The sequence below is a fragment of the Mixophyes fleayi genome, chromosome 4 (assembly GCF_038048845.1).
Source record: "Mixophyes fleayi isolate aMixFle1 chromosome 4, aMixFle1.hap1, whole genome shotgun sequence".
In the NCBI taxonomy this organism is placed as follows: domain Eukaryota; kingdom Metazoa; phylum Chordata; class Amphibia; order Anura; family Limnodynastidae; genus Mixophyes; species Mixophyes fleayi.
This window is the reverse complement of record NC_134405.1, coordinates 9,796,456-9,808,950: the sequence shown is the minus strand read 5'-3', so window position 1 is coordinate 9,808,950 and position 12,495 is coordinate 9,796,456. Positions and strand designations below refer to the sequence as shown.

Sequence of the window (12,495 nt, the reverse complement as noted above, 5' to 3'; positions counted from 1 at the left end):
ATAAGTTGTCACAGTTTTGTTTTAGTATGTATGTTTGTGTGGCAACGTACATAACAGTAAAAACAATGGGCAATGATTGGGTTATATTTATTTGTGTATAAAATATATTTATGTTCCTTACACAATATACCATTACTACTGTTAAAGTAAATTAATTAATGTAATAGTTAGGCTTCTAAATATCACCATACTTTTTTCTCACAGGTGAATTGATCAGGATCACACTAAAACAGAAGACATTAAGGAAAACACTTTGTACTATGAACATCTGAGTGTTCAAAAATAATTACCCTCATCTACAAGTCATACAGACTACAAACATCAGTTCTTCATAATCTCTTTCGAATTCACACAATCTTATTTAATATTTGACCAGAAGAAACCTTCTACAAAAAAGTTGCTGCTCAATAATAATGTGAAAGCCCTATCTGTGCTCTGAACGTCACAAACGTGTTACTTATAAATCACAACTGATCATACAATCGAGGACTCACACAAGAATGGAGCCTTTCACAGGAGAGAAATCATATAAATGCTCTGAATGTAGCAAGTGTTTTGCCAAAAAGTCAGATCTTGTAACACATCTTAGGATTCACACAGGAGAGAAACCATTTAAATGCTCTGAATGTAGCAAGTGTTTCACCCACAATACAAATCTTGCTGCACATCTTAGGATTCACACAGGAAATAAACCATTTAAATGCTCTGAATGTAGGAAGTGTTTTACCCAAAGATCATATCTTCTTAGACATCAAATGATTCACACAGGAGAGAAACCATTTAAATGCTCTGAATGTAGCAAGTGTTTTACCAACGAGTCACATCTTCTTAGGCATCAGATGATTCACACAGGAGAGAAACCATTTAAATGTTCTGAATGTAGCAAGTGTTTTACGCAAAAGTCACATCTTGTAAAACATCACAGTATTCTTACGGGAGAGAAACTGTTTAAATGTCCCTAATGTAGCAAGTGCTTACAGAAAGGTCAGCTCTTGTTGCACATCGGAAGATTTTCACAATGAACACATTTAAATATGCTGAATTTACCAGAGGATTCATAGATGAAAGTCACTCTGAGCATCTGATTGTAGCATATGTATTATAAGCAAGATATCTCTATGTATCATATAACTTCCATACAGGGGATATACAATTCTTATTTTTAAACCATTTATTTTTATTACAGACGTGCTGCAGAGACAAGTAAAAGGGATTAGCTTATACCTGTAATGTGCAGATACAGAAAACTTCAAAGGTTGATAGATCATGCAAAAAATATTATAATGTTGAAAATAATCAATACTATGGGGAAAATAGAAATATTGAGGCAATGATACCTGATTGAACAGTCACAGGTGACTTTTTAGTTGATGGGTAATTAGTTTAGTTGTACAGTTGTGCAATGCTGAATATGGATATTTAATGTTTTTTTCTGCCTCATGCATTGAAAATTAAAAAAGGCCGTTGTACTGGACACTGTATATGTTATATTTGTACCTGTTACAATTGTCAATGTGGGTATCAGCCTTTAACCTGAGAATTTTAAGTAGTTTTTTACAATTTCAGTATGTCACAGTCTAATAACTATTTTACCAATAGTTACTAGACTGTGACTAATTATTGTCATATCAATAACATTAATTTAATTACATTCTGGCTTTGTTCTTACAATTATTAATGTCTCAAACAGTCTTTCTGTTCATAATGCCATATTTTTGCAAATAATGTTTCAATGATGGTAGATTTGGATAAATTGTGTTTTGATTGTATTTTGGTATGTTTGTGAGTAGCTGAAGGCTTCCTTAGAGTGCTAGCTCTGGTACCAATCTTTGGTGCTGGTAACAGTCTTGTTTTTTAAAAGAGTGTGAGATAGATGTTTGTGGTTTACTCATCTATAGATAGAGAGAAGAGGAATCTGCACCAAAGACAAATTCTGTAACTCCTATTGTATTATGTATATAATCTATATTTGAATATTTCCATGCACCTATAGATACAGTTTAAGGTATGGACTGATAACTCATCTCACATATATCTAACTTTCTGTTGCTAAGAGGTGCTCCTCAGAATTTTTTTAGAGATGTTTAAAAAAAGTGAAGAAGACGTTTCTAAGCAGGACACGGTTTTAAAAACTAAGTTCGATAAAAAAACACAATTTCCCTTTATTTTATTCATTAAAAATATTTCATACCCTAAGTTCTGATCATTTACTAAAGTTTGCAAGCAAAATTTTAAAACATAATTTGAGTTTGTGAAAAGTGATTGGAGCTTTGTGTACACTAAATAAAATTGTTGAAAAGACAAATCGTCAGTTCGTTGTCTATTTATTTTGTTAACCTGTTATTATATTTTATCTAATTAATCTAACAATGTGATTCCAGTTGAAAATAATTGTAATAAAGACTATTTTCACCAGGGTCACTGAATTGTTACTCAAAACCAATTGTTAATAAGATTTTTTTTTTTTTAGAGATGATGTCATTATAATAATGGATACAAAGGTTCCATATCTATCTATCTATATCTATCTATCTATCTATCTATCTATCTATCTATCTATCTATATCTATCTATCTATCTACCCCATAGACAAAAAACCTTACGGTTTAACATGTCCGATAAAGGTTTCTTACACTTATAAACAATTTGAAATTTAAGAAAACGATTGAAACACTTCAACTCAAACTCCAAAAAAGTAATGAAATTATGATGATTAAGGCAGAAACCTTAATGGACGTGTTACTTGAGCAATACAGACATGGTATGCCAACACATCCTGTGGTTAGCTGCAGATTCAGCACTATCATGGAGTGAGATTGCTGTCACTCACACAATACAGACATGGTATGTCATCACATCCTGTGGTTAGCTGCAGATTCAGCACTATCATGTAGTCAGATTGCTGTCACTCACATAATACAGACATGGTATGTCATCACATCCTGTGGTTAGCTGCAGATTCAGCACTATCATGGAGTGAGATTGCTGTCACTCACACAATACAGACATGGTATGTCATCACATCCTGTGGTTAGCTGCAGATTCAGCACTATCATGGAGTCAGATTGCTGTCACTCACACAATACAGACATGGTATGTCATCACATCCTGTGGTTAGCTGCAGATTCAGCACTATCATGGAGACAGATTGCTGTCGCTCACACAATACAGACATGGTATGTCATCACATCCTGTGGTTAGCTGCAGATTCAGCACTATCATGGAGTGAGATTGCTGTCACTCACACAATACAGACATGGTATGTCATCACATCCTGTGGTTAGCTGCAGATTCAGCACTATCATGTAGTGAGATTGCTGTCACTCACACAATACAGACATGGTATGTCATCACATCCTGTGGTTAGCTGCAGATTCAGCACTATCATGGAGTCAGATTGCTGTCACACAATACAGACATGGTATGTCATCACATCCTGTGGTTAGCTGCAGATTCAGCACTATCATGGAGTCAGATTGCTGTCACTCACACAATACAGACATGGTATGTCATCACATCCTGTGGTTAGCTGCAGATTCAGCACTATCATGGAGTCAGATTGCTGTCACTCACACAATACAGACATGGTATGTCATCACATCCTGTGGTTAGCTGCAGATTCAGCACTATCATGTGAGATTGCTGTCACTCACACAATACAGACATGGTATGTCATCACATCCTGTGGTTAGCTGCAGATTCAGCACTATCATGTAGTCAGATTGCTGTCACTCACACAATACAGACATGGTATGTCATCACATCCTGTGGTTAGCTGCAGATTCAGCACTATCATGTAGTCAGATTGCTGTCACTCACACAATACAGACATGGTATGTCATCACATCCTGTGGTTAGCTGCAGATTCAGCACTATCATGGAGACAGATTGCTGTCGCTCACACAATACAGACATGGTATGTCATCACATCCTGTGGTTAGCTGCAGATTCAGCACTGTCATGGAGTGAGATTGCTGTCACTCACACAATACAGACATGGTATGTCATCACATCCTGTGGTTAGCTGCAGATTCAGCACTATCATGGAGTCAGATTGCTGTCACTCACACAATACAGACATGGTATGTCATCACATCCTGTGGTTAGCTGCAGATTCAGCACTATCATGGAGACAGATTGCTGTCACTCACACAATACAGACATGGTATGTCATCACATCCTGTGGTTAGCTGCAGATTCAGCACTATCATGTAGTCAGATTGCTGTCACTCACACAATACAGACATGGTATGTCATCACATCCTGTGGTTAGCTGCAGATTCAGCACTATCATGGAGTCAGATTGCTGTCACTCACACAATACAGACATGGTATGTCATCACATCCTGTGGTTAGCTGCAGATTCAGCACTATCATGTAGTCAGATTGCTGTCACTCACACAATACAGACATGGTATGTCATCACATCCTGTGGTTAGCTGCAGATTCAGCACTATCATGGAGTCAGATTGCTGTCACTCACACAATACAGACATGGTATGTCATCACATCCTGTGGTTAGCTGCAGATTCAGCACTATCATGTGAGATTGCTGTCAATCACAAAATGATGGAGCTGGTAATTCACAGACTTGTGTGTTCACTGGAATACACATATGCAGTACATTATTACAGTTTAAGGCCTCAGTATCTTAGGGACAGTAGAGCAGCTTCATTAAAAAAATAACAATATATTTAATATACATGTAATTGGTGAAGAAGCCTCTGCTTAGTTTGGTTTTCAGTGAGCAAAGTTTGCCATTACATTCCCTTATAAGGCCTAAGTTGACTTTTAACAACAATTCAAGGATACATAAAGCCAACAAGACTTAATAAAATATTATAAATACAGAGAGTGACTCCTTTTATATATTTCTGCATTTAGTAGTCAGATTTTCATTAACCTGTTGGAATTTCTCATTTCCACCACCAGGGACAGGTGACTCGGCTACGCTTTTTCATGGGTGAAAAGAAGTAAATGATTGCACTGATCAGAATCTTCTTCTTCTCTTTCTATTTTTTTATTTCTAGATAGATCAGGTAGTTCTTTTTTTAATTAACCCTTTCACACCCACATATCACACATGCTTAGATAGGTCTTGTGCTGGTTAATATTATGATTCCAAGAAAATCTATATTTCTAAAAGATGTCAGTAGGAAGTGCTGGTCTGGGTCATACAAGGTTATGAATGAATTGCTGTCATAGGAATGGACGGCTGCAGTGCTGTACAGTGACCACGATCATTAGACAGTAGCGGATCCTTGGTATCCATGTGCCGGGGATCCCAATAAATAGTGCTGGCTGTACCCCATAGAGGGAATATTGATCTGCATCCTCCATCCTGTTATCTCTAAATTTATCACCATGAGGTGAAGTGTATCAGCCAGAGGAGGTAAAGTCTATAATAAATGCCACAACTAAGATGGCTATGTTCTCTGTGGAGGAAGCAGGGGGACCCCACTGGAGAACCACAAAAGAGAATTCTAAACACCCCTTTTCTTCTGTATAACCACAATATATACATACACTGTGCAGTAGTGTAACAACTTGGTGTAATCACTCAGGATTATACAAATTTGTTCTTAAGGAACATAATACATGGGATATTGTGTTGTATAAATTAGTTATCTGTGTAATCCAATGTTTACATTTGCATATTATCTACCTAGGGGTTCCTGAAAATACAGCCAGGTGTGAGCTATATATAATGTGGGCTTATTGTTTAATCACTGGGACATAACAAGCTTTTCAGATTGTGCTGGTTGGGAGGCCAATTGATTATGTTCTCAGTGAGCCCTATTGTGTATGGACAGATAGGACAAACATAGCCCCAAGTGAGGCCAGACATCATGGCACTATATTGTTCACTATGGGGATGATTACTACAGCAGGGTATAAAGCTAGTGTGCATACTGTCTGAGAGTGTGCTTCTTAGTTGGAAGGCTGAGCAGGAATTCAGGTTCCATCAGTCTGTTCTTTTCATTGTCGGTTTAGCCCACGGTGTGAGTCGGTAGTCCAGGCTGTGAGATACGGAGCTATTCCCTATTGCAACAGAGGACAATAGACTTGGTTGTTACCACAAATCACTGTCACGGACTGTCTGGTTGATAAATCCCACTAAATTAAACAGAACAGTGATACAGACAATTAGCGGGTATTTCCCGGAGCCTTCTGTAAGCTTTGGGTTTATTAACTTCCTGGAATCTGGGACTATTCACTGTATTGTGTGAATTTTAAAATAAAAATCAACTTCTTTCACCCTTTTGGATTTGTGCCCGAGTGATTAGAGAACCCACTGGTGGATACCATCCCTGGTATCTTTACACTGCTGAGAAATGTTTTCAGAAGAAGACCAAATTAAATTCATGTGCTCCCTCATGTTTGTGGTTCTATCTACTGTAAATACTTAAGGATATTATTTGTCACCTCAGCCTATATGTCTTGTATAAAAGTATCCTGCTTCCAGCATTGTGCCCTTATATTGTTATGGATCACCTTGGTGACTTCTAATATCCTTATAACTCACAAGGTGCATAATCCTATATAGGTGCAGCACGTTATAAGTCTGCAGACATCATCTGCTCAGTTCTATGCATCCAAGTAACTTTACACAATCCACTGGATGCACCCTCTAGTGGTCACTCACATTTATGTTATAACAGCACTCTTCACATTATATTAGAGATGTCAGCTGCATGTAGTCGCTATCATTTACATCACATCTGGGTTCTTTGCTGCATTACATTCACCAATTATGCCTTTTCATGGTCACTCTTTCTTTCTAATTATTATTATGTATTATTTATAAGGCACAACAATGGTTCTGCAGCATCATACACTGGGGTTTACAACATTCAACTCAATGACAAAATAACAAAAATGCAAAAGTGACAATAGTATATAAAAAACTAATTTACATAATTATATAACGGAAACACAAGGAGAGAGGGCCCTGCTCATGATATCTGACATTCTAGAGGGGATGGGCCAACACAAAGTGGGTAAACAGAGTGGGGAGAGCAGAGGTGGGGGATGCAGATGTGAGAGAGTTAGGAGAAGAGCTGGTGTGTTTAAATGAAAAGATGAGATTTAAGGAACGTTTGAAGGCTTTGAGACTGATTAATGTCTAATTGGGAGTGAGAATGTGTTCCAGAGGTTGGGAACAGCAGGTGAGAAATTCTGATGGTGGGAGTGGGAAGAGGGAATCAGTGAGGAGGTTGGGCTGCTGTCATTGGTAGTGGGAGGGAGTGTGTGTGGAAATGAGGTTGACTATGTAGTCAGAGAGAGAAGTGGCCGAGGGCTTTGTAGGTTAGGAGTATGGATTAAATTCGGAAGCGGAACTATCTATTGCAAGTGTTACCCGGACAGAGGTAATAGGACACAGGAGAGATGGGGGAAAAGGATAGCCTTACATCACTTTATATATATTATACTATATATTATACAGTACGCACATAATAAAGGCAGTAGCACAAGCTTGTGTCTTGTACAGATCCGGGGCAGAGGCAGGGAGCACAATATAGTATGTGACAAACAGACCAGCACTCATAATAAACACAAAAACATATCTAGTAGGTTAATCCATTTCAGCAACAAGTTAATTCAGAGTTCGTCCTTTTGTCAGTTCTTGTGGTCTTTTGTATCAGTTCGTTACTCAGTTGGATTAACCTAATAACTATGATTTTGTGTACATCCTGAGTGTTGTCCTGCTTGTAATATACAGGATCTTTTTACATAAACATAGGATCCTCTGCACTCACCAATGACATTATTAATGCTATTCAAGCTGTAATCTGTATTGAAAAACAGGGAATGTCAATTCCACATATTATAATACATGGTAAGATGTCCAACTCACACCGAACTCTCCCCTTTCTGGACAGTTCTTACACTAAATATAAACATACATCACTGTGCTAAAATATTGACATAATCATTGGAGATTTATATGTGTGTGTTATGTCTAATTTTCTTATGGTGAATCATATAGAAATCAGAGTTACTGCTGATATTTAGAACAGATCTATCTGCTCACACCCTCTGCATAGACAATAGGTGAATACTAAACAAAAGGTCCATTTGTTGACATAACAGGATGTCAGAAACTGCGATGATCTAATTAGAAGATTTTACCACCTGCTGAGGTCTAATTATAATTTTCCTTTGTAGTAAGTGACCTTAGGAATATTTATATCTTATTTACAAGTCAGGGAGGTTTACATGAGAAGCCGCTTTTATGAAAGAAAGTACAATTTATGAGACCATAATTTAAATATCACCTGGAGACAAACAGTCTGAGAATACTTTATTGTCATCTGGGAACAATTGAACAGAGATGGGGAGAAATTGCAAAATAAAAATTTACATTTGTAATATATGTGTAAATATAATGAAGAACATTTACAGCATTTCAATTAAACTGTATGGGGGGTATTAAATTGACGGCGTGATCGCCGAAAATAGAGCGCTCCAAAAATATTACCGTTAATACGGTAATCTGTGCGTAAAAACCGTTAATACGGTAATTTACTCGCTGGATTTCAGCTCGCAGCTCGAGTAATTACCGCATTAATGGTAATATTTTTCGAGCGCTCGATTTTCGGCAATCACGCCGTCAATTGAATACCCCCCTATGAGTCATATGTATAGACAGGAATAATTTAGTTCTCCCATAATCTTAAAAACCAACATTTTGCCCCAAATAGTTTCACGAACCAACAATTGATATATATATATATCTCGATAAATATACAAACAAACATGAATAAATAAGTAAATATGATAATAAGCATAGTTTAGCAATAATATATATTCTTTAACAGTGATGTGGTGTAAAGTTATGTGTACAGTACTGTGGTATAATATGTGTAATATATCTATATATTCTCTATCAGTACTGTGGTATCTTGTAAAACATCACAGGATTTACACAGGAGAGAAACCATTTAAATGGTCTGAATGTAGCAAGTGTTTAATTGAGAAGAAAGCATACAATTTAATGTGTGGACTGATAACTCATCTCACATATATTTAATCTTCTATAACTAAGAGCTGCTCGCCAAATTTTTTTGGCCATGATACATAAAGAAAACAGGGCACTGTTTAACAGACTAAGTTTGAAAAAAAATGTTTGCAAGCAAAATATTAAATTATAATATGGGTTTGTGAAAAGTGATTTGTACACTAAATAAAATTGGAAAAAATACATCTCATTAGATCCTCGTCAATTTATTTTGTTAACCTGATATTATATTTATTCAAATTAATCTAACAATGTGATTCCACTTGAAATTAATTGTAGCAAAGTCTATAGAAGTTACTGCAGCACATAAATTATACTCCTGACACAGAGAGTCTGGACATAAGTCACAGGTGCCGGCATGATCATCAGTATCAGCGGACGGAGCTGGTGTCTGACCTGCAGTCAGTCTTTGCTGAAACAATGTTATCTTATGTAGCAGTGTGGAAAGTAACATCTTAGCTTCTGAATCTTACAAAGTTCATTGAGCATTTTGCTTTCTCCACTGACATCCGGGGCAGCTGTCACTTGTAGCCTATGGTTATTACAGATGAAGAGCAGAGATATGAAGGTAATTGGGTACAGTGTGTACAGCTGAATCAGCTGCTGATTGGGACTTCAGTCGTTTATACAATCGTTAGAGACAACAAATTGGTCTAAAGTTTTTGTAGTGTTTACCCATATTAAGGGTATTATCATTCTGGTGTAATTTAGATGGATGTCATTAATAATCTGCCTTTACAAATCAGTTTATGTATATTTATATACTATTTGAACTATTGATACATTTGGACACCATTTAACTGCGACATATTATGTTGTATGACTTTGAATAACTTTGTTAAATATTTGTATCTTGTTCCCCTAACCATCACTTATCATTGCTGAGTACAACAAATACAGATCATCTCTCTCTTTGGTAATTGCAGAGCAATATCTTTTTCACATAACTATATTTTGTTATAGTTCATTTTTAATAATCAACAATATTAAAATGAGTTACTGCAGATATCTATAACAGGTCACTCTGCTGACACTCTCTGCCTAGACAATAGGTGAATACTTAACAATAGGTCCATTTGTTGACATAACAGGATGTCAGAGACTGCGAAGATCTAATTAGAATGCAAGATCCTGCCAAGGTCTAATTCGAATTTTTCCATGTAGTAAGTGGCCTTAGGAATGTTTATACTTCATTTACATGTCAATGTTATTTACATGAGAGACCTGGAGACAAACAGTCTGAGAACCTTCTGGACATCCTGGGAACTATTGAAGAGAGATGGGGAGGAATGACTATAAATAGGCAGTATCAGCCCAGTGTTAGTGAGTTGGTGGCTGGAGAGCTGGAAGGATGGAGCAGTAAGAATGATCAGGAGGGAAAGAGATAGAAGGAGAAATCTTCAGAGTAAGGTAATTATATTATACATAAGAATATACTGATATATACAGAATTACAATTATTAGCGTTCTCTACTGTGCATTGTATAATCTGTACTTTGTATTATCCATTAGTAAAAGTGTTATTGCAAGACAAAGCTGGGAAAACATGTGTTGAACTTTATATATCCTGATGATACATTGTACATTATATTTATCTGCTTTCTCCTATGGTTCTGGTGTAGCTAGATATAGAAAAACCTCTTTTGTATGAGTAAAACTTTTTTGAAGAGAACTTTCAGCGAATTGTTTGAAGAAGACAACAGATATTGATTAGAGCACAATACTGTTTATTTAAAATTGTTTGATAATAATTCATTGTTTGGTGCTTTTTCTTGTGTGATACTTTGTAGATATACCTGAAGCAGTTGTCTAAGGAAAGAGCAGCCTCCTGTATGGTGTTAATTTATTTGTTTTGATTTTTATTTGTTTATTACTATTATTTTGTAATCAGTTAGCGCCACAAAGTTTATTCTTGTGAAGATATATAGATATGCACTCAGTGGTCACTTTATTAAATACATATTTCTAGTACTGCGTACTACCCCCCTTTAGGTTGCTGCCGCATAAATTACTGATTATATATTTACATTACTGAAAAGTGTCTAATTTTAATTTTTAATACTTTATTACTTCTTTAGTGTACTTGTTGTGAAACACCTACATCTAAAGATGTAAACTGTTAAATAATAGTGAGTCTGTGGGGAGTCTATTTAGTACAGATAGACCTTCACAGATTTAATTTAAGTATGTATGTTTCTGTATCACTGTGCAGAAAAATAAAAACAATGATCAATGTCTGAGTCATAGTTGTTAGTGTATAAAATATTTTTGTATTCTGTATCCAATATAACATTACTATTGTTCAAGTAGTTTCATTAATGTAATGATTAGGCTGCTAAATCTTAACACTCTTTTTGCTTACAGGTGAATTAATGAGCAGGATTCCCATTAATAACAGAAGACATCTTGGAAAGGTCTTTGTTCTCTGAGCATCTGAGCGTTCCAAAAACTCACCTACAAGTCATCTATACTACAGTGATCAATTCTTACAGTAGCTAACTTCAAATTTGAAAAGGAGAAACTATCTACAACTAATTTGTTGTAAAACACATGATGGATCTAATAGGAGAGAAGCCCTATCTGTGCTCTGAATGTGACAAAACATTTTCATGTAAATCAAAGCTTATTCGCCATCACAGGATTCACACAGGAGAGAAACCATTTAAATGCTCTGAATGTAGCAAATGTTTTACCCACCTGTCAACTCTTGTTGTACATCAGAGGACTCACACAGAAGAGAAGCCATTTAAATGCTCTGAATGTAGCAAGTGTTTTAGCCACAGGGCAAATCTTGTACAACATCAGATGATTCACACAGGAGAGAAACAATTTAAGTGTTCTGAATGTAGCGAATGTTTTACCCGGAAGTCAACTCTTGTAAGACATCAGATGATTCACACAGGAGAGAAACCATTTAATTGCTCTGAGTGTAGCAAATGTTTTACCCAGAAATCAAAGCTTATCGTACATCAGAGGACTCACACAGGAGAGAAACCATTTAAATGCTCTGCTTGTAGCAAATGTTTTACCTTGAAATCAAAGCTTATTGTACATCACATGATTCACGCAGGAGAGAAACCATTTAAATGCTCTGAATGTAACAAATGTTTCACCCAAAAATCAAATCTTGTTAGACATCAGAAGATTCACTCAGGATATAAACCATAAAAGACTAGAGCAGTCTGGTTATTGGACTTGGGGACATCTTTTCACCTGGCATGGATTTCCTAATATGAGCTAGAGCTCTATACTACTAGTGGTAGACAATGACGATGTGGCAGCCCTTGCTGAGCACTGTAATATACTGCTGTTCTGCTCATGCAGGTGCTGGGACTAGTATAAGAAAGAAGTTTCTAACTAGTAGAGAGTTCCAGCAGCTCTTCTCAGTACTGTGATTACTTCTATGACAGACAGAGCTATAAGTACTGAACATTTCTACAATAACCCCGTACACTGCCCTGTTTCACATTACA

General features: G+C 36.4%; 1 pseudogene; it reads left to right on the top strand.

Annotated features, from left to right (window-relative positions):
- Positions 1–500: 500 nt before the first annotated feature.
- LOC142150357 (uncharacterized) lies at positions 501–12,190 on the top strand (annotated as a pseudogene).
- The last annotated feature ends 305 nt before the right edge of the window (positions 12,191–12,495 follow it).